This window comes from Tyto alba, unplaced genomic scaffold (genome assembly GCF_018691265.1).
Source record: "Tyto alba isolate M040663 unplaced genomic scaffold, T.alba_DEE_v4.0 Super-Scaffold_7, whole genome shotgun sequence".
Classification (NCBI taxonomy): Eukaryota; Metazoa; Chordata; class Aves; order Strigiformes; family Tytonidae; genus Tyto; species Tyto alba.
The window spans coordinates 3,072,547-3,093,246 of record NW_024881328.1 but is presented as its reverse complement, the minus strand read 5'-3'; the positions used below and the strand labels follow the sequence as shown (position 1 = coordinate 3,093,246).

Below are 20,700 nucleotides of genomic sequence, written 5' to 3'. Positions count from 1 at the left end.
AGTTACTTTCCTTACTTGTTACACAAGAGATGCACGCGTCTGCTCTTCAGCATATCCAAGTGCCAACTACTGGAGAGTAAAATACCATTAAAAGAAGAAAGAGATAAAAGGGAAAAAAACGGTTAGGTCTTTAGATAGTGTTTAAGGATGTATTTGGGCAAGACATAACACCATACTACAGGTGGCAAGGAATGAATTTCAAGGGAATTGTTTCATTATGACTGTGCCAGGTTGAGGGCTGGAAACTTTAAAGATAGATCTGATAGAATTTATCTCCAAGACCAAGTAACGGAGACCCTAATTTCATGAACTGTTAAAGTTGCACTTTACGTGACTCGTTTCATTGCTGTCGTGGTGGCTCTTCGGTCGCTGCGCATCGCGTTTCTGTGAAGTGTGGGTATCGGTTGATTTGCCACCTTGCATATCTGCTCTCTAATCTCAAACATCCACTAATTATCATTACCTTTCTTGCTCTCTTTTGACAGGTCAATTCCACTTAGCATGTTAAGGACTGTCATTAAGTCACTAGTTTCTTTTTTTCCCCTCTTCAACCCGATCCACGTCCTAGTCATCCTGCGCTTCCTACAGCCATCTGCAATGCACTGGTCCCAGGTATTTTGAGCTTCGTAGGATCTCCACGTGTACAGAAGTGTCCGGCTCAACTCTTCTGCAGATACTTGTACAATGTATTTAACATAACCATCTAAGTACCGATAACGATAGGAAGTCTGCCACTCAGAATCTCGCACCGACTGCGTTTGACCCCTTGGCGCTGGTTAGGTTGGGGCTTCTACACCCAGATTGATGCTTTTTTTCCCCGAAGTCCTCTGTTGCATCAGTAAACCCCGACTTCTGGCATCCAAGAATTAATTATTCAGTGACCAAGTGCCATCAAAGGCAGGTGATTGTGCTCTGTCATGACTGATTTACTGTATAATATACATATTATTTTATATTTTTAGGGGATGAAAATGTGCTGCTATATGGTTTAATTTTACTGCTTACATTTTCAGAAGTAAATTTCCCCAAAGAACCATTTGTAATATCCTGATAAAATCTTTGGACTGTATAAAATAACCTTTATTGCAGTACCTGGTAAAGATCAAACGGGATGCAGAGAAATCTGTTAGTATAGATCTAGGTTTTGAAGTTTGGTAGTTACATGAATATATCTGTGTGACCTATCTTAAATTTAAGATCTGATCTACTTGTAGTTCTTCCTACGGTGGTGGGTTTTCCTGGAGTGTGATGGCTAGCCATGTGTTTGTAAGCATTGTGCTCTATGAAATTTTGAAGGCTTTCAGAATGCTGTGGAAATCTTGTCTTGGAAAAGCCAACAAGCATCCCCCGCCTTTCCCCTTCCCGCATGCCTTCGGCAAGCCCCAATCTGTTCACACCAGAATTCAGATTACGGGAGTGAACAGTCTCCTACCAGAACAGACGCTACCTTAAAGCAACGAAAAAAAAAAAAAAAAAAAAAAAGTAATCCCCCCCAAGCCCCAGCCCCTACCTTAGAAAAATTATCTAGAGAGAGTCCCAAAGGAGGTGAGGGTTGTCTGCTCAAGCTGTCCTTCGCAGACCAAATTTGGGAATGCGTTTGCTAGGAGGTGAAGAGCGTATTGCGAGGGGAAAAGAACGTCTTTGGAAGTCACAACATGCAAGTCGTCCTTCGGCTGGTCCGCTTGTGCGCACGGGGGTAAGGATGAGACCGCTCGCCTTCCTTGGATCTCTCTTTCGTGCCAGACAAAGTTTCCATCTTCTCAGCCAGGGGGGGGCGCAGGAATCATTCCGGAAGGTTCCGCTGGCGGGCAGAAGCCGCTGCTCCTCCTCCCTGCCTGCGCTTCTGTGCCCTCCTCCTTCGGGTGCGCAGAGATTGCACCGCGACGTCTGAGCGAAGCGTGGATTCTAGGAAGGCTACGGCCGAGCAGAGCCCCTCTGGTCTTGTTTTGCAGATGTTTGCTCTTATTTAATTTGAGATAGATTTTTTTTCTTTTTTAATTTCTGAACGTGTTTGTTAGTAGACGTAGAACTACTTAGTTAATGTAGAGTGTTTTGAAAGATTGTGAATTGACTTTAGATATTTTTTTTCTACTGAAATTATTTAGGTTGTTGCAAAGTAAGTTGGACTTAATTTAACTGTGGGTTTTGTTTTGTTTTTTTTTTTTTTAATGTTGCACTATTTTGGGGAGCATTTTGCTAAGAATATTTAATGAAGTTGCAAATTTGCATGTATTTAATTTATTTTGTATTTTCCAAAGTTTTGTATTTCCTTTCTTTATGTGCATGTGCACTGCCAGAAAAATGAACTGTGAACTTGCCATATGCAATCTTTAATAAAATTACTAATTCAGAACTACTCTGTGCTATCTTATCAGCTGTTCAGAGCTGAAATTTCTACTATGAACTAATGATCCTCTTGTTTTGGTTCTAAAACAGTTGTCTTGGAAAAGATACCAAACTTAATTGCTATCAGAGATTTTGTACCGTAGTAAAACCTTTGTTCTGTCTCTCGAAGTCAAAGTTCAATACAGAATTATAATGTAGGTTCAGCATTAGCTTAAAAAAAAAAATGTATTAAGTTCCTTGCAGCATCACCCTTAGTTACGTATGGCAGTTTAGACAGCTTTCTTCAGCTTGAGTAATAAGTTAGCTTTGATATCTCTTAATTGTGCTAGTGCTGATCAGCCAGTCAGTTCATCTAGCTGAAATAATATAAGTTTCTCCAAGTTAACTTTTACATCAAGACTGTGGGAGGACTTTCTATAACTGAAATGCTGAAAAGATGCCTCAGGCTAAAATTGTCAAAAAGTAATACAGAAGATAGTTACTCGATTGGAAATTATTGTCAAATGAACTAACTCTGCTTATATATAGATTCTTGGTTTGGAAGCCTATTTTAATTAGGCAACTTAAGTTTGTATTGCGTATTGTATATTCAACTTTTGTACCATTTTTAAGTCTTACACATTTTATATATAGAAATGAAAACCACGCGTCTGCTCTGCAGAGATCAACACCTGTCTCCTGCTATTCCCACTACTTGATGCTATCTTACTTTCTTTGCTCTTTGAATGTTGTGTTATATTTATTCTAGGCTTAATTTTAAAGTTGTGATTTGTACGGCGCAAATTAAATTTCACATCTAAAATGTCATGCATGGGACAAATTTTGGTGGAAATACTGTTCACAAATGGAAAACGTACTTCAGATGGAACTAAAGTGCATATTGTTCTTTTTGCTAGTAATTAAAAAGTTTCTCCTGCTCACTGGAGCTTCTCTTAATGATATGTTCAAATATCTTGTGTTTGTCCTTGAGTTCACGTTTCATCAACTTGTTTTCTCGAAAGCAAGGAAAGTTTTAAACCTGGGAAGATCTTGGCTGATGCATTTTTAAGTTTGTATTTAACTCTACAAGGGTGAGAGTGGATTATCCTGAATATATTGAAAGCTAAGAAGTCAGTCACAAAAAAACTTTACTACAGTAATTTCTGCCTACAGAACCTTATCAGTAATTTTGAAATTTCATTTTGTAAAGCCTAGTGGACTAAGATGCACATTTGCCTGGAATTTTTATCAATAAGGCTTGGAAGTAAACAAAGAATTTGAAGCTGAACATTATTTGATTTGAATAAATGGGTATTTAAACCAAATGGTGGTAAAGGTCCGAAAGGAAAAGGCCTTATCAGATTTCCGTTACTGGAGGAGAAAGACGTTGTGTAAGCATGAACGAAGTACATCTCAATTGGAGGTGGAAGGAATCCAAAAATAAATTGGCAGGATAATCTTAATCCACCCTTGCTTTGATTTTTGTCTTCACTGTGCCTGTACGCAGCGCACTGGAGAGCATCCGCTGTGCAGGACGGGTCACCGCTCCACCGGTTCCTCTCTCGCCCTCACAATCTCGTCCATTGAAACACTTTTCCTTGTGGGAGAACCACGGGGGTTGAGGCATTCTGTAGAATTATACATGTCTAGTTTGTAAAGTGTGTAACGTGTACTGCAGATGTGTATTCTCTGGGCTCTATGTATCTTTACAGTAGTGTTCAATTTAGGAAAAAAAAAAAAAATAAATTGTGGACACGTTTTGCTGGTAACAAGGGGAAATTTTTTGCCATTGCATCAAACGATGCTGAACTGTATTAAACTCTTGATAGCAGACCCGAACCCTCCTTCCCGCATCCCGTGGAGATAAGTCTTTTATCTTCGTTCTAAAATTCTATCAGAGATGGATGGATACACTGGCAGACTGCATGATGTATCATTCGAAAACCGTTACAGTGGAAAATAAAGTTGAACTAAACTTTGTGGTGTGGATGTTGTGTGACACGTACGTACGGCAGCCCTGCTGCAGGGGCACTCGGCCCGTGCCCGTCGGAGCAGCCCCCTCAACGGCACCACGCTGCAGAGTCTGCTCGAGCCCACAGCTGAGGCCACTGTCCAAATTTTAGCTCTTCCTCAAAACGTGTAGAAAGTAATTAGAAAGCTTGGATGTGATTCGCTGGGGAATGAACACGGGAATTTTTTTATTTTATTTTTTGAAAAATAATTGCATCTTCTCTGCTACTCCATGGAAATCTTCCTTCTTCCTATTCTTTTTCAGTAGCCTGGAGGATGGCAGGGAGACTCTTCCACTTACTTTATATAGGTAATGGAGTAAAAGTGCCTGCGTCCTTGCCACCGCCCTTAAGTCATACTCAGGAGCTTTGCAAACGGCTTATTTTCCGTAGCTATTACTTTGAGCATTTCTCAATTATATTATTACTTTTCTATGCAGCAATGCAAATTTCTGGCGCTCCAGAATTCCTGTAGAAACGGATTGCTCTAGTTTTGCTGCCGAGTAGATTTCTGATGAGGCTTACGTGGTTTTGCAGCATTGCTTAGCTGTGCTCATGCTGCTTTCGCCTGGGGCCTGCTGGGAACCCAGAAGCACAGGAGGCCGCCCGCAGCCGGGCTCTGGGGGTGCTCCTGGTGATGGGTGGCCGCTGGTGACCGATGGCCAGCGTGACAAGTACGGGCCTCCGAGACCTAGGTACACACAGCCGAGCAACTAAGCATTTAGATGCACTAACTAGTTGGATATACTGATCCAATCACACTGATTAACCCAGTGTGTTTAGCAGGACAGAGCACCATCCTAGCAGCAATCGGGCTGTTAAGATTTGGGGTCGGTTATTTCTGAATCAGAATGAACTTTTCATTGCCGTGCTTTCGTTGCAGAGGAGGCACTTTCCTTCCTCACGCTCCGTGAGAAGCTGCTGCCTGCAGGATGGAGAGCTTTGGCCCCACTGGAGAAAGAAGAGGCTTTCCAATTTAGATGGTTTATGTTAGGGAGAGCAGCTGGGGCGTCCCAAGCATTCCCCCCTCGTCCTGCAGAGAAGGGCAAACGCTGTATGAACTTTTCCCGTGAGTCAAAAAGATGCACTCTTTAAGATCTCTTAGATAAAGCTTGTGCCTGAAGGATGAGCTCAATTATAGAGCAGACTGTGCAAGTGTATCCCTACAATTTCCTTTTCAGAATGTGGGATTGCATCAGTCAATTAACTTTCTCAAAGCAACACAAATTATTGCAGCCATTCCCAAGATTCAGCTTACATAAGAGTAGAGCGAAAAGCTGAGGACAGGGGTTTGCATCCCTAGAAAAAGTCGCTGCAAATCTATGGCTGTTGATGAAAATACTTTTTTTGCTACAACTTAAATACTTCCAATTTATCTTCCAGCAGAGCTGAGCTCAATGGAGGCTGAATTTATTGTAAAATGCAAACCTTTGATAGTGTTGGCTGAAGATAGCCGGTGGTCCTACTTTATCAGCTCGTACTTTATATGCTTCTGATACCGGAGTCAGGCCAGTCCTGGGGCGTTTCAGTGGCGACCTGGACGCCAGGGAGGCCCCGGCAAAGCTCCCAGGGGTGAGGCGGATGTTTCGGGACCTGCTGAAGGGTCAAGCCTGTTCCTGTGGATAACGCCGGCAGACATCTTCCTCCCCGCAGGCTCCTGCGTTGCCAGGCTTCCTTCACGTTGGCTTGAAAACGGCGCTTTTTCTCACTTACGGTCCCCTCAGCGCAGGTGCCCCACACCTTGAAGCCGCACACCGAGTTCGAAAACTTTTTTACCTCACAACCTCAGCTCCCCCCACCTTCGCTGAAGGGCGAAGGGCCGCTACCGCCCGCCCCTTTCCCCGCCGCCGGGGAGCCCCCCCTCCCGGGGCCAGGAGCTCTCCCTGCGGCCTCCGGGCCGCCGCCTTCCCCTCAGGTGTGGGCTCAGCCCCGCCGCGGGCGGGAACCGCGGCCCCCCCCCCCCGCCCGCCTCGCCGGGGCTCCGCGGCACCGCCCGCGGGGGGTGTCCGAGCCGCCCGCTCCCCGCCCCGCCCCGGCCCCACCTCCGCCCGCCTCCCGCCCAGCCGGGGACCGGCCGCCGCCTCACGCCCCGCGATCGCCGGCGACAGAGGGTGAGTTCCCCCCTCCCCACGCGTTCCTCCCCTCCCCGGGGCAGCGGGAGTCCCTGAGGGGCAAGGAAGGGGCCCGTGGGACGGGGGCTGCCGGGGCGCGGCGCCGCCATCGCCTCCCCTCAGGGCGTCGTGAGGGGTGAGAGGCGGGAAGGGCGGCGGGCGGGCCGGCTCCCTGCCGCGGGTCCCACCCGGTGCCTCGGGTGGGTGCTGAGCCCCACGTCCGCCGAGCCCCGCCGTTAGCTGGGAGCGGGAGGTTAAATCGGAGTCTCCCGGTTTAGGGAGGCAGAGGCGGTGACACTTGCGGGAAGGAGTGAGGGCTGTGAGAAGCGCTGGGTGTTCAGCGTCAAGTGCTTCGGATCCCAAAGGCAGACCGTGTTTTATAGGTACGTTGTAAAATCGCAGTTATTACAACATTGCTCTTGATGATGATTATATAGCTGTTTAAAAAAAAAAAAAAAAACAAAAAAACAAAAAACTGCTCTTAATTTCTCACAGATATGTCAGCAAACTTTTCACTCTTTTTAAAAGTAAGCGCACTAGGCTTCTCCACAGGAAATAACAAAACATTAAAATACATACATAACGAAGCAAATACAAGTAAGCCGACAGTACAAGTAAGTAAAAAATACAAACCACCCACTGTGAAAGTACATAAGCAGGTGCTGGGCTCGCGCTGGCGGGTTGTGGAAGTGCTGCCCTTTTGCCTGGCATTTCTCCTGAGACCGGACACGGGCTTCTCGTATGTATTTCCTATATGCAAATGCATATTCTTGTGTTGAATTAGGCTGTAAAGTCCTTGGAACGGTAACTGGCAGTGTTTGTGTGGTATCGAGGGTGCCGAGGGCTTGGTTCTGTGGAAGGCCTATGGGTGCTCTGGTAATATGGTTAATAAAAACAGTCCCAGGGTTGATGAGTGTACGCAGTTCACGCAGATAGAACTGGTTTGCAAGACTCAGCTGGTTGATTCCTAAGGGCAATCTCAGGAAAATAGGTTCATATGATTTCCCGTCTGTCAGAGGGTAATGCGGGTAGAGCCTGGAACCGCAGATGCAGAGATCAGAGCAATTGCAGAGAGCCATGTACTGCAACCTCTTTCATAAATACAGTACTGGTAATCCCAGATGCTCAGATAATGAGTCAAGCTTCCCTCCCTCAATAAACATGTTTTTGATTAAAATAATAAAATATTAAATGATGAGATCACTGTTTCTCAGGTTGATTTTGAACCTCTAAGTTTAAAGTTTTTAAGCTTTCTCCGTAACTATGAACCTCCTGATTGCGGCACCCCATTCTGCCTCTCGTCAGCTGAGTTATTAAGAAAAGGACAAAAAATTACAGGTTTACAATGACAAGGAATAAAGTCCTCCCTTGCGTTTGAGAATGCATACACCAACTCGGAAGAAAGAGAATTCAAAGGGCACGTCCTCATTTTGGGGCGGCTGCCTCACATCACCAGCGCCCGCCGGTGCCCTGGCTGAGCTCAGGCCATGCACCAGCAGTACAGTCCTGCAGGTGAATTCCAGAGGTAATTGTAGATGGATCTTTTATAGCATGGATGAAGGGAGTTGTCATGTTTGTTACAGCGGGCACGGCTTGGTGATTCACCAATCTGTACCCGGTAATTCTTTTGCTCTTCTAGTCAATGCACAATTAACTTAGCTACCGACGTTGCTGCTGAGAGTCAGTCCCTCTTCTCGCCATGCGTTACTTGCTTTAAGTCAATTACCATTTCCCAGCGTGATAATTGCAGCGCTCTCTTCACAGCCAGTCAATGACATTCCTTCCAGAGCGGATAATCTTAGGGCCTTTTGCCTTAGCCTGGTTTTGTCAGAGCCATACCTCCAACGCTTGACATCTGGCGTTCTGGCTGCGTGCTGTTAACTGTCAGGAGCCCGGGAAATCCTGTAATCAGCTTATATAGGATGGATCCCGCGTGTTGATCCTCAAAACGCTCCTGATGAATTCCATCCTCTGGCTGGCACCAGGTGCTGGATGCTTTATCTGGCAGAAAGAAAAGGGGGAGAGCGGAGCCAAGGTGAGGGAGCTGTGGTCTCTTTGTCAGGGAGGCGTGCAGTTGGCAAGTGCAAGGTGCTGCAGGGGAAAGGATCTGTGTTGCAAGAATGGGCACATTTTCCTGCACCCTTGGGACCTCTGTAGAAGAGACACCTGTACCATGCTAACTCACAGGTTGATTCATGCTACGCAGTCAATTTACCCCGATCTCTTCCTGCCTTGTTTTCCATTTGCCCAAGCTTTGGCTGTGGGAGAAGAGATAGGGAATGTTTCCTTTTACATTGTTTATACAAGTTATGCCAATTACGTAGCAGAGCCGTGTCTGAAATCAGGAGTTGCAAACTTAGGTTACAAAGCAGAAGTCACCAGGACTGTTGTGCGTGCTGCAGTACAACACGTCTTACCCAGCGCAGGCAGCAGGTGAGGAACTCGGTAGCAGAGGTGGGAGAAAGGGAATGACAGCACCTTACGTACTAAGGGTGTTTAATGTCTCTCAAGGAGAGCCAGGTGGTTGAAGGGTGAAGAATTTTCCAGGGTTGTCTGTCATTTCTCAGTCCAAATGAGCCCTAAGCAACACCAAAAAAAAAAAAATCCAACACCTCCCTTCTACCTTGCTACTTTGAGCTCAGAATTCTTTAGAACAAAAGTCCTCCATCTTAAAACAAATTTTGCTGCATGAATTCTGATAGTTTAGAAAATTCCCTTTCTTCTTTTTCAAGTCTAAATTCCTCAATACTTTCTTTCCTTTCTTCATATCCAGTAGCTGGATTTTGGAGACTCAAAGGAAAGGAATGCTTCGGTTGTTTGTGTATGTGACTCAAAGGACTTCTGGATGAGGTGCGTGTCTAAGTTCAGAAGTGGTGAACAGGTACGTACGATAGTGCCACGCCAATAAACTTCAGAAGGAATTTCAGATTGCAGCTTTCCTTAAGGATTGAGTTGTACTGTATGATGCATGTGGTGTTGGCAGTTATTTTTCATTTACTGCTGGGAGAATCTTTTACTCTAAATAAGAGTCTTCATCTTGGAGATTTTGCACGTGCTTTCAGCAGACATCTGCTTACCGGGCTGGTTATTCTGAGTGCCAGATGCTGGAATGAAGGCTCGGGATTACTCTTTGCATTTGTAGTTTTTTCTCACTCTGAACCTAGTGCCCGTGAGAAGCCGGAACACAAGGCTCACGCTACGATCCGTTTTCACATTGAAAGGGCACTGCTCTAGCTACGCCGGCAAAACTAGATTGGGATTTCTTGCCTGAGGCTTGGGGCTTTTTGATGTACCTGGTTTGAGCTACAGGCTTTGGCGAGGAACCAGATTAGGGTAAAATGGTGTTAATTTGGTGGGTTTTGTCCAGATTTTGCTTTGATAGTTAAGCAAATCTAAACTGTTATGTGAAACCTGCTTGAAATAAACTTACAAACCCCACTGTTAATACCACTTTACAGATCTGGAAATGGGGCAGTAAAGGATTAGAACTTTTTTTTAGTCTGTTTGTTAAAAGATCTAAGTTTTAGCTATATTCTGACTTGCTGAATGGTTCTAGACAAGTCATTTATCTTCTTTCTACCTATCTCTCGTCTCATTAGTGGGAATAAGGATGACTTTTCTATTTCCTTGAATTGCTGTGAAAATTGATCCGTTTGTAAAGAATTCTCAGTGCAAACAGCACTGCAGTGATAGCCTCGTTAAGGGTGCCAGTTTCACCCCAAGAAATTTGAGCACATCGAGCTTCCCCATGTTTCAGTCTAACCATGTCCTGCAGTACACATGGCATATGGAATTCTCCCCTATTAAAGATGGCTATAGGTCAAGTGGGGGTGGTGGGAAAGTGCAGGATGAAAGTTTCTGCTAGAAACTTTCTGTAAACCCTACAGCGTGTCTAGAAAGAAGTTATTTTCAGTGTCAGGTAGTCCAGTTTTAAACTAAATTATCAAAGCATTTCAAAAATTTTCTGAACTCTCTTTCCTTTTCTGTTTTTTCTCACCGCCCATAAAATGGTTCGATAACAAATCCTATCACTCGAAAGTGTGGTGAGAAAAAATTGTCTGCTTATTTAAAATTCTGAGTTACAAAAAAACCCCAACACTGTCCTGTAGCAGCACTGTTTGTTAATCGAGGAGTTATGTAAAGTCACTCTACTTTGGACTGGGACCTCACTAGCAGTCACAAAAGTTTTTCTGAGGTTTATACATGTGCCACTGAACCCCATCCTGCCCTCAGAGCTCTTGCTGGAGAATTGCAGACCCTTAGGTCGAGTGGCAGAGCTGCCTTTTGTAAATGTTCCCTACGCCCTTGCAATCTAAATGTGCCAGGCTGGCCAAGACCAGTTACTTGTTTAAGCTGACCCAGCTCATTTGAATCGTCATGACTTACAGAGCAACGAGGTCACCAGCTCCGGGGTGACCATCTGAGCTGGGGAAAGGAGGAGGTGGCTGCCTCTGCCCGGATGGCTGGCCAGGGCCAGGGCTGTTTCCACTGGCAGCCCTCGAGCCAGAAGAAGGTCCACTCCATCCTGCAGAACGTATCTGCTGGCTGGCTTCATGGAAACAAGTCTTTGTCTTTCTTTTTTTTAAAACAGGAGGGCATGCTAATAAGCAAAATGGGAGGAAAAGCTTGCAATAAGCAGGTGAAGAGTCAGATGCATAAATAGATTGAACTTACTGCTTATTCAAAATTTTGAAATATAGTTATTTTCACGCTCTTAGTTTGTTTTGCTTGTAAATTAGTGTGTCTGTGAGAACCATTTTCTTTCCTGTGTCAGTCAAAGTGGCCTTGTTGTGTCTCAATAAAGAAAAATGTCTACCTTCCCTGTAGCCTAAGAAGATTACACTGGCATTACCAAATGATAGAGGAGCTAAGACTGAAATCCTTAGGCCTATCTTGAGTTATATAGATTGAAAGCTAACACCAGTTGTAGGAACGCTACTTGATTTGTATCTATATATTTTCCCTAGGTTTAAATGCAAGATACTGTAATTTCTGTCTGTTATTTAAATGGAAATTTAACAAACAAAAAAACCCTCCATAAAATACTCACTGTCTTTAATGGTCTGTAGGCCCTTGGTATAATAATAATAATAATCCCTTCCAAATTCGCTCTGTGAAATCTCGTGCCTACGCGTAGATTATCTCTTATTTGTATCCGAAATACAATGTAGTGTTGAAGCTCTGGACTGCGGAGTGCGTTTCAGAGTTTGAAAGAACAGGTTGCCATACTAGACTGGCTCATAATCTTAGATCTGAAAAGCTGCCTCTGGCAGTGATGAATAACTAATGCTTCAGGGAAGACTAATATCCTCTATTATGCACCTACCCAATTGGGCAATGTCAAAAACAGAAAGATGGGTGTAAGATTATCTTTCTGACCCCTGCAGATCATGCCCTGAAGTGTGGTGATTACCCTTCTCAGAGTCTAAACATGCATAAGTGCAGATGGTAGTAGTTACAGTCATCTAATCCTTTTTTCGAAAAATGCTGCCCCAGCTTTGTCTTGATGTGAATAAACCTGTTGTGGCAAATTACACTAATTCAGAGCTCAACTTAATACACAGAAATGGAGCTAAAAGCTTATGAAACAGAGAGAAATACAGGCATACATACCTTGAATCGCTGCCGTGGCGAGCGTTACGTGTAGCCTCTCAGTGCTTAAAACCTTGTTTACCGGCACTGCTTTTGCCTTACACTGTTACTTCATTTAAGCCCAGATATGAAGAGTTTTGGTGCCTGCATAAGGAGTGCTTGTTAGATGTGAGCTTAAAGTGTTGATGTTCTTTCTTTCAACCAGTAACTAAGAAAATCCACGTTGGCTATAGTTTCTTACGGCCATGTTTTCCTTAGCTCAGAGCATCAGGTGGGTGTTCAGGTCCTGTCCCTCGTCTCTGGCTGGGGTCATCGTTTTTCCTTGAAGTCCACTGTCTCCATCTGTTGTGCCTGGCTCAAGCAATACAACGTCTGCCTTAGACTCATCATTGCAGTTGTTTCTGTACTTTCCAGCTCTTTGTGGCTGCAGGGTGGTGTAGGATAATCCCCTAACTGTCATTTCACCCAAGAGTGGCAGGACAGAGAGCGTTGTCAGATCTCAGATATCCAGGGTAATGCGTCTGCGCCAAAATTTGAGTCTGCTCAAAGGGCAGGTCCTGTATCCATCCTTTAAAACAAAGCCTACGAGTCAAACATTTTTAAAAAATTAACATTACAGTGATTCTTCCCTCTTCGGGACTGTCAGAGAACAGACTGGTTTCCAGACAGTAGCACACTGGGACTATAGAGTAACTGGTGAATTTTATTTTACGTGGTATGCCTGAAGACATGACCCTTTCTTTGTCTCTTTTTGGTACATCTCAACATTCCACTTGTGGAGTGCAAGTTCAAGATAATGGTATCTCATATGCCTGACATGCTTTGTAGAATCAAAAAAGAGGATGTTTATATAAACAAATACACATTATTTTCAAGTATACATATATAAAAAAAGGCAACAGCACAGATTGTACAGAAGTCAAGAAAGCAGTTTGTCCAAACAAGCTAGAGGGGAGAGATACTGACACAGCAGCTGTTCCTCTAGGATATCAGTTATTAAAACACCATGTGGCCATAAGGGCTGGGGAATCTCCCCATGCAAAGCTAATTCTGGATACTAATTTTGGCCTTGGGCTGCATTTTGTTCCTATTAATTATTTTATTTTTTAAGATTATTACAACATTGCCTGACACCAATCTAGTCTGATAAAATACAAAATTCACAAAAGGGAAAGATTATTGCTGTTTGCAGTTACAAAAAAGAGCCTTCCTGTGTTGTTTGTTGTTGCTGGTTTGGTTTTTTGGAGAGTCCTTCCTCCCTCAGGAACTTCTACCTCTCTCCCTGTTTCATACCACCATATCCCCTGTCAGCCTGTCATCTTACTGAAAACTTGCTTCTGTTGCCTTTTCTAGCAGGATATAACCCGTATTTAGGCCAGCACTTGCTAACAGCTGTTTGAATAGTGATCTCCTAGTAGCACCTCACTGAAGTTACAGTAATGGCTACTCCTCACTGGGCAGCTACATCCTGAAAAGAGCGTTTATTTAGTGAATGACTGTTGGATTTAATCTAGTCTGGGTTTTTTAATTTTTTTTTTTTTTTTGCTTTTTAATAAGGAATTTTCTCCGATCACATGCCATGAAATCAATACTCCGTGCCTTAATTATTACATTTCAAGTTATCAAGTTATTTTGGTTTAACAAAATAAATCCAAGGGATTTATTGCTTTAATATGTGTGTGTTATTACCAAAACACGAACCGAACTAGGTATAATGTTATTCACTGAGGTATGTACTGTAGTTTTACAGGAGCTATTGTTAAATAGTAGAACAGGATTTGAAAATTCTCACTCATTCATTAGATCAAAACCAAAAAGGTTAATGAAGTGTTAGGCCTTAAAAGAGTATCACTATTAGGTTCAGAAGTTGCTTAGCTCTTTCTTTATAACATTTCAGAATTGGCTATTTGGCTTCATTTGTACTAGAGGAAAAAGATAGAAATACATCACTGGCTGCTACCCTTGGAGGCCAGCTGACCAAAGGGAATGAGGAGCAGTAAATTGTCAGTATATACAAAAAAAAAAAAAAAAAAGCCATCATCCTGTTTCAAGGAAATGCTGATCACATTGTTTCACTACTTCTTCCCTTCCAGCCTACCCACATGGTATCATTCCTGTACTTTCCTGGTACTAAATCTTTTGGTAGTCTGAGCAGTCTGACCAGACTCTGCTACCAACACCCCTGTGGCCGTGAGATCTGTGGGATCTCAGGAGGGTGTGTGTGCATACCTAAAGCTGTTTTGTGGTTCCCACCTGCCTCTGCTCTCTTGATTCAGTGCAGTTCTTTTGCAAGCTGGTTTGTTGAAATGATCCAACTTTAAAATAATCCTATTTAGAAACAAAATTCCCATCTTTCCTTTCCCTCCCTGTAATGAATCTCGTACTTGGAGAGATTTCCAGATTTATGAGACTGTGGCTAAAAAGAATTTGCACTGACACAAATTATGTCTAGTGTGGAAGAACATAAAATAGGTGTTTAAAATATTAAGGAGGTATAGAAGAACGGAGATTTACAGCTAATCTGCACAGATTTGAAAATATCTCTTCTTCTGTGAAACAACAAAATGAAGTTAATAATTACAGTATAATTAGACAAGAAGAAAAATGTGTCAAGTGAGGTAGGATTTCTACTTCACTAGTTGTAGGATATGAGACATTTGGTGTGCAGAACAGATTCGTGCCTTTTCTGACAGAATTATATGTAGGGCTGAGAGTGTCATTTAACTGTACACTGTAATGCAGGTACTATAAGATACTTATTACTCTAAGCTTTTGTTTGGACCAGCCTGCTAATTTAACTAAAATCAGCATGGCTTTTTTTTTCTTTTAGAGGCAGAGATTAAGGACTGTCATTGCCTACCTCGAGTGCCAGCAGGCACCGTGAATTCTGTGCTAAATCAAATTGGAATTCAGGACATCTGGTGTTCAGGCTCACAACAGTTCTCTGTTTTTCCTCCCTCGATACTGCGAATAACCAGCTTTTTGAAAGTATTAGGTGTTATGACTTTCAGTTAATAACGTTTCCTGAGTCTACTCTGCTATCTTAATCTCTGGATATGTAGTGTATGTACTCAGTACTACATCACCTTGATAAGAACTTGTCATTGTAGAGTATCTAACATGAAACATAATGGAGTGGAATACTTTTCATAAACAGAGTATCTGTTTATATATAGATATTTAATCTGTGTTATCCCAGCTATCATCCCCCTGTCCAAGTTAATGAGTTATGATCCTGTTAGATGGTCCTTCTTGTTTTGTTGTGGTTTGGGCAGTGGCTTATTTAGTTATAAGAAAGTGCAAGTACTTCCTGGGTTCTGAGGAACTAGGCAGATTATATTTTCAAAATAACGAATTTACCAGTTTATATTATTTATTGATTAGTCTTTCAGAGATTCCAAACACAACCGGTTTGTGTTAATATAGCAGCTGGCATCTTGAATGCTGCCATTAGGCATGAACTGGAAACTTTGGAGCTAAAAATACAAGCTTTGGTAAGGGATACCTGCTCGGAGTCACCAGTGAATTCACCTTATGTGACCTGCACCCTTGTCGCTCACGGGTGTCACAGGGCAGTAGTGTCAATGATCGTGGTGCTTGGTGGGCTGGGGCTGGCACGACGCGTATATCTGGGCGTCTGTTGAGAAGGAAAAATTACACATTGGTCCATATTCCAGGCTAATGCTGTTTGAATTTATCGTTATATTAGCTTGTGAGATTTTGTGCTTCTCCAGGTAAGAATTTTGATGAGACTTGCCCATCTTGGCTAGGGTGTGGAACAGGGTGAATACTGAAGATTGATGATCGATGATCGTTTTTGCTGTGTTTGTTGTTCATTTGTTGTTATCGTGAGTCTCTTTGTATGCATTTCACCATGACGTGTCCTTCCTCAGTGATACTTGCCAACTGTAATCATTCCTGGTTGTGACTGTAGGATTGATTGTTTTGTATAAACACGCTTGATATGTAAGATTTATACATTCCACCTTGCCAGGATTCAGAATCCCAGTTCACTTAGAGCAATTCCTCAGCTATTGTGAACGTCCTGGGAGAATGCTGAAGTAGACTTTACTCCCCTTCCTGACCAACATTGACTTTAGCAACGCCCTAGTGATTTGACAAATAGATTGCTGTCTGATGGGAAAGAATTGTTTGCTGTAGTTCAAAGCCAGATTTCAGAGGTCTAGAAAAATATTTCACTAAGAATTAAGAGGAGAAGAAGAAAAAGCCTTTGCTGACATCCTTTATTGCCACAGGACTTATTTTTCTCTGTTAGAACTTAGTAAACCCATCACCTTGTAGGGCAAGCTTTAAAAAAGGATAGTTATTAGTTGTGGATTTTTGATAGAGAGAGGTTTCTTACCTCCTGTTATTTATGCCAAAAGATACACGGTGTAACAGAAGTCACATCAAATATTTTAATGCATTGCATTTTTTTTCTGTGTTGTGTAACACATGCAGCGACCAGAATTAGTCCTTCTGCATCAGAATTTGTTTCTTCTGCATCGACTGAGCACTGGCATGGGTTGCCTGGGGAGGTTGTGGACTCTCCCTCCTTAGAAATATTCACAAACTGTGCTGGACAACCGGCTCTAGGTGCCCTGCTTGGGCAGGGGAGCTGGACACCATGACCCTGCCCGCCTCAGCCGTTCTGTGATGTGGTGATCAGGTTATCAGGTTTGAGTTGTTGTTGCAAGGAATAGTTAATATGTTGACACTCCCATGTGGGGGGTTGTACTGGATCTGGCTGGGATTGACTTAATTTTCTTCATAGCAGCCCATATGGTGCTCTGTTTTATATTTGGGACTGAAACACTGTTGATAACACACCTGTGTTTTGGCTGCTGCTGAACAGTGCTTGTACAGCATCAAGGTCTTCTCTGTTTCACACTCTGCCCCCCCATCAAGGGGGCCTGGGGGCCGGCAAGAGGCTGGGAGGGCACACAGCTCACCAGGTCTGATCAAAAGGATCTTCCATACCATATAACATCATGTTCAGCAATCAAAGCTATGGGGTAGACTTTTCAAGATAGCTGTTGCTCGAGGAGTGGCTGGGCATTGGGCTGTGGGTGGGAGGGGCAGGTGATTGCCTCTGTACCACTTACTAAAATGCCTTTATCTTGACCCACAATATTTTTCTCACTTTTTCTCACTTTTTCTCACTTCCAATTCTGTCTCCCATCCAGCTGAGGCAGGGGGAGAGCAAGCCTTATCTGGTGGGTGTTTAATTGCTGTCAGGGGTCAATCAACCACAGTACTAAAGGAGGAAGAGGACAGAACTGAGAGAGAACCTAAACTTCTTGTTACTATAAGTACCTAATGACTTGGCAGTGTATAGATCCAAAGACTATGTTATTAGTCGTGCAAGGCAGGCAGAACCTCGTGCATGAACCTTGCACCATTCTACATAGCTTTTCTGACCTTACCCGCTTTCGACTTGGCGTGCTGTGGGTGTGACCCAACGGGAAAAAAAAAAGCAAATGGCAGTAACCAGCTTTCTCACTGTTGGTGAGACGGTGTGACTAATCCATAGTATTTCATCACTTGACTTTGAGAAAGGGGAGTGGCTTTTGGGGCTGTATCACATCTCCTTTGCACTTGCAAGAAAGCAGTTTTTGAAAGTGACTAGTGCTTTCCCAGAGCGTTAGACATACAGTAATAGTTGATAACCTGAGCCTCCTGCACGTTTGGTGTTGTAACTGTTCTTGGATTTTCAAACTGCTAGCTTCCATTCCTTCCTTACAAAATAAGACCTGTAAAGCCTTTAGTAATTGCAGCTGTAGGGTGGAACACTGTCTCCTAAAAAGCTGGATGAGAAAATTACCCTCGCCTTGAAAGGGGCTGTGTTTTCACTTATTTTAAAAAATGCACAGGGCAAACAGCAACTCTTCTAGTGCCTTAATTCAATAGCAGATGCTTGAAGAGCTACAGTTTGGGTCAGGTTTTTAAACACGTCAGCTGCTGAAGTCAGATCTTTTGAAAAATCGATACAGAAATAAAATGGTAGTAGGTACAGGGAATCAAAAAGTAACAGGGCCGCTTTTAGTTGGTTTTAGAGGGTTGTTCTGTCTTGGAAAAAAATGTTCTGTGGTGTCCAAACACCGGAAAATGTCATTGGACACATGAATTTATTTATGAACATTCTTTGTATCCCACTGTCATGCTAGAGTAAGTACGATTAGAGACAGATCCTGTGATTTTGAAGGCTGAGTGAATTCATTGTGTACAATCTTGATAGTCACAGCGATGCACGTAGGATAATTCTAGGCAGCGCAGGAAGAGAAGGAAGTGTTTCCTTTCCTTCCTTTGCTGTGGGCAGCCTTGCGTTATTTCTGGGGACAGCTCTGACCTAAGCATTCAGAAATGAGGGAGTGAAAATGGTTTTAGGGTTGACCTCAAGGCCTGGAGGTCTTGGGAAGGATGCACATTTCGGTTGCTTATCAGGGAAATAGTAACATGGCTATTATAAACCATGACACTGGGCAGTTAGTGTCTGTAGTTCATAGTGAGGGACAACCATGAGAACATGGTGGTTCCCCTGGCTGGTGGCCAGAGGAGACTACAAAGACTCGTTCGAAGTAAGAATCCAGGATATTGCACGCTTTCTTGGATGCGTACTCAAGAAAACAAACAGTGCTGATAGACTACTTGTACTGGCATAGTATTTCCCAATTGCTTTTTTCTAATTTTATTAATTGAGTTAATAGCCTACCTGAGTACGTTTAACTGTGGAATTCTGTGCATGCTTGAGGACTTTTGATCTTTTAAAGCATAGATTAGTTAAGCCCGTAGTTATTTCTAGGGTTTGGGGGATTTAAAACCGTATTCCCGTCTTCTTTAATATTGCCAAGAATGCAGCATTGCTTCTGTGATGATGCGAAAGTCCAATTTGTATCACTCCTCTCACAAAGAGTTTCATTTATTCTGTTGGGATACAAAACATTTTTTTTCTCTGGTAGTACCCAGATTGGTGGAAGGTATACATTTATTAAAGACATACTTCTGCATGTGGCTTTGTGAGCTGTCTGTGTAGTTTGACCACCATAGTGAAGTAATTATGTGGTAAACTGTTTGAAGAAGAATGTGCAATTGCAAAAGAAATCTTTGTTTGTATACTTAGTTGCCAAAATAAAGGGAATTGAGAGCTGCTCTGAATTGTCGGAATGCACTCTTCACTAGTTAAATCCATGTTTACAACCTTGCCTGTGGTTAACCACCACTAGATAAGATCATGGACTGTCTTACTGTGAGTGCTAACCTGTAACGGATTGATGATACAATTCACATTTAAATTAATTTTCTTTGTGCTTTATTTTTTCTGTTGTCTTTGGCTTTGAGAGGAGCTTTCTGTGCTGTGAGGAATGTTACCGGTTTATTAAGTGACTGTTGCTGAGAATAAGCCATTGTAGCTGGAAAGGTAATGATTGTCCTTCCCTAATACTGCACTACACAGTTTTCCTGCGGTGCTTCCGTAGAACAGGCTTCAGTGGTTAAGACTGCCCTGATAATGTGCTAAATCACATGTCTGGACATATGCAAGATATGAAACTTGAAACTTGGCACCATGTATGCTTTTAAGTCAACATCGCTAAAAGGAGCCACAGTGCCTCTCTTGAACTGTTGTTCCTGTTTCTTAGTTATCACGGAAAAGGAAAGAGGATTTATTTCAACTACTGCCTTAAGCTGGGCCTTGTCTCAGCTATTAGCATAAATGTTCTTCAATTTTCACTAAAGTTTTTCAGGTAAAAGTCATATTTGAGCTGGAGCATTTGGAGTATGCCACCAGGGTCATCATGTTTTAGCACTAGTTATTTTACCAGAGAAATCACAGTGTGTATATGTATGTGTGTGTGTGTCTATATATGAAAAAACTGTATAAAATTTATATAGAAAATATAGCATAAAGTATGTGAAGAAATGCATTAATATCATTCAGTCAAATTAGCTAGGCAGATGAGTGGGTTGTCCTCCACTAGACCGTAGCCTACTGTAGAGTTGTTCTGCAGAACAAATCTGAAAAATAATAATCTTTGCAGATAAGTTTCTAGTTAATCTTTTGTGGAGTATAGTTCTTAAGTATTTCCATTTGAAACTGGGCATTTAAATAAAGGCTTTTGTTATGTGCACCTTGAGCATTTGATTATTCTCCAAAACAGTGGCAGTAATAGGAACTGGGTGGATTGTGGCAAGCATCTTTCCTTTTCATCCATCTAGCTGGTTATAGCTTTTTTGATCTCTTCTTCCTGTACTTTGCCATGGCAGGTACTTCGATTAGGACTGTGTATAAGATTTGCATTTCTTTGGTCAGCCTCAGCACTGCTGCTCTTTTGCCTGAAGTGAGCAGTGGAGTGTCTCATGGCTCCGTACCCTCTGTTAGCAGCGTTATTGATTAGTAATTTTAAGGTCAGCACTGAGGTTGGAGTAGGATGGGGGCGTCAGTGAAAGATGAGCTTTCCGCCTGGGAGGGAGTATTTTGCACACAGTGATTATGGAGCAGCTCCCAGTCCAACTGTTTCTACTCTGTCTAGGAATAAAGGACTGCGTGATGGGTACAAGAGTATGATTGTCTTTATTTTTAAAGATGTCCACTGGAATCTGACCCATTGGAAATCAGAGCCTTACACCTGAACAGAATTTACATGCTTAGAGCTGCTGCTTTGCTA

The 20,700-nt window shown here is 42.9% G+C and overlaps 2 protein-coding genes across 8 annotated transcripts in view; both read left to right on the top strand.

The window, feature by feature from the left end:
* Window positions 1-4,300, top strand: part of KIF5C (kinesin family member 5C) — an 87,390-nt gene extending 83,090 nt beyond the window's left edge. For both annotated transcript variants that reach the window (XM_042784034.1, XM_042784035.1), the window contains exon 26: window positions 486-4,300. The gene's annotated coding sequence lies outside the window, so the exon portion shown is untranslated. The remainder of the gene's footprint in view (window positions 1-485) is intronic.
* A 2,057-nt stretch (window positions 4,301-6,357) lies between these two features.
* Window positions 6,358-20,700, top strand: part of LYPD6B (LY6/PLAUR domain containing 6B) — a 55,959-nt gene continuing 41,616 nt past the window's right edge. For 3 of the 6 annotated variants that reach the window (XM_042784045.1, XM_042784047.1, XM_042784043.1), the window contains exon 1: window positions 6,405-6,445. The gene's annotated coding sequence lies outside the window, so the exon portion shown is untranslated. Of the gene's footprint in view, window positions 6,446-6,723; window positions 6,829-20,700 lie in introns of all 6 variants that reach the window. The other 3 variants (XM_042784044.1, XM_042784048.1, XM_042784046.1) reach the window with 3 other exon arrangements.